This window comes from Octodon degus, unplaced genomic scaffold, assembly GCF_000260255.1.
Source record: "Octodon degus isolate 3935 unplaced genomic scaffold, OctDeg1.0 scaffold00214, whole genome shotgun sequence".
Lineage (NCBI taxonomy): Eukaryota > Metazoa > Chordata > Mammalia > Rodentia > Octodontidae > Octodon > Octodon degus.
In genome coordinates, this window is record NW_004524790.1 from 1,654,382 (window position 1) to 1,657,004 (window position 2,623).

The window sequence follows — 2,623 nt, forward strand, 5'->3', positions numbered from 1 at the left end:
AGAGGCACTCAGATTGGAAATGAAAAAAGAAATCCCTGAATTAATAGCATCTGCAGTAAAGTAAAGAATCAAATGCAGAAACATATGGAGGAAACTCAGTGCCCACCCAGAACAAGTGCAGAGGATACTAGCTCAGCTGAAATGTATGAATTAATAGCATCAATAGTAAATAAGCAACAACAGAAAGTTATAGAGGAACTCAGAGTGGAACTATTTTCTGAAATAAAAAAGAATTCCCTGAACTCATAGCATCTGAAGTAAAGAATCAACTACAGAAACATAGGGAGGAAACCCAATCTGAAGAAAACACTGCAGTAAAAGAATTAATAACTGCTTCTAAAGAAGACATTGATAAAAAAAGAGAAAGATTAGAAAAATGATGGATTCCTTGAATGAGCAATACAGGAAAGAAATAGATCGCATGAAGCAGAGTCAAAGAGATATAGAGGAACTTAAAATCTTGGTCACAAGCTTGCAAAACCATTTAAGTGAAAGTGAAGGCAGAGTTTCAGATCTTAAAGACACTGGTGCAGCTAGTAAAAAGGTAAGAAAAGATCTCTTAAAAACAAGTAGGATGCAGAAAAAAATAATTCATCACTTGCAAGACGATGCAAAGATGAACAATGTGAGACTAATAGGTATCAATGAGAAAGAAGGAGTCAATACAAATGACATTTTTAAAACTTTGATTTTTTTTGAACTGGGGATTGAACTCAGGCCCTTGCACTTGCCAGGCAAGTATTTATTCTACTGAGCCATCTCCCTGGCCCCAACTGCAGAAGTAAATGCAATGGAGATGAATATCATTTAAAAAATGAGTCTAACAGTTGGTTCTTTAAAAGAATAAATAAAATTGATAAGCCCCTAGTCAGCTTTATAAAAAAAAAAGAGAAAAATTCAAATTTATACAGGGCTGGGGAGATGGCTCAGTAGAATAAGTGTTTCCCTGGCAAGTGCAAGGGTCTGAGTTCAATCCCTGGTTCCACCAAAAAAAAAAAAAAAATTCATGCAATAAGGAATGAAAAGGGTGAAAACACTACAGATTCTATAGAAATACAGAAGATCATCAATACCTATTTCCAAAATTTTTACTCTCATGGGAGGGAAAATACAGAGGAGAGGAACAGATTCCTAGACAAATATGAACTACCAAAGCTGAATCAAAAAGATATAAATACTTTGAATAACCCAATAACAGTCAATGAAATTAAAAGTGCAATCAAAAACCTGCCAACAAAGAAAAGTCCAGGTCTTGATGAGTTCACAACTGAATTCTACAAGAAATTTAGGGAAGATTTAATGCCAACTCTTCCTAAAATCTTCAGTGAAATTGAAAGGCAAACAGTTCTCCCAAACTCATTCCTGGAGACAAGTATTACTGTGGTACCAAAACCTGTGAAGGATCCAACCAGAAAGAGAACTACCGGCGAAACTCTCTCATGAATATAGATACAACAATCTTCAATAAAATACTAGCAAACAGAATGCAGCACATCATTAGGAAGATTATACATCATGACCAGGTAGGATTCATCAAATAAACGCAGGGTTGTTTCAATATACACAAATTCATACATGTAATACACCACATCACAGAGCCAAAGACAGAAATCACACGACCATCTCAAAATATGTGGAAATGCTTTTAACAAAGTCCAATGCTCATTCATGATAAAAACCCTGTAGAAAATCAGAATAGTTGGTCTTTACCACAACCTGATAAAGGCCGCCTACAACAAGCCAACAACCAACATCATACTAAATGGACAAAAATTGAAACTTAAAGTCAGGAACAAGGAAAGGCTGCCCACTGTCATCACTCCTGACCAATATAGTTCTGGAAACATTAGCCAGAGCAATTAGACAAGAGAGAGACATAAAGGGGCCTGGGAGATGGCTCAGTGGAATAAGTGCTTCCCTAGCAAATGCAAGGGCCTGAGTTCAATCCCCAGCTCTGAAAAGAGAGAGAGAGAGAGAGAGAGAGAGAGAGAGAGAGAGAGAGAGAGAGAGAATAATGATTGAAAAGGAAGAAGTGAAATTATCATTATTTTCAGATGACATGATACTGTACATAGAAGACCCCTAAAACTTCACTAAGAGACTAGTAGTCTTATTAACCGAATTCAATACTATAATGAGATACAAAGCCAACACGCAAAAATCAATAGCGTTTCTATACACAAACAACAAATGCACCAAGAAAGAAATTATGGAAACCACCTTTCACAGTAACATCCAAAGAAATGAAATACTTAGGGATCAATCTCACAAGGAAGTAAAAATTTATATGGTAAAAACTATAGTACTCTGAGAAAAGAGATCAAAGAGGATATCAGAAAATGGAAAGATGTTCCATGTTCTGGAGAAGAAGAACCAACACTGTAAAAATGGCCATACTCCCAAAGGTGTTATACAGATACGGTGCAATTACAATTAAAATACCATTAGTGTACCTCACAGATCTAGAGAAAACATTCCTAAAAGTCATCAGGAACCAGAAGAGAGCCAGAATAGCAAATGTAATCAAGGGCAACAATGGAAAGGCAGGAGACATCACAATCCCTGACTTTAAATTATACTATAAGGCTACTGTGATAAAAATCAGCATGGTACTGGCCAAAAA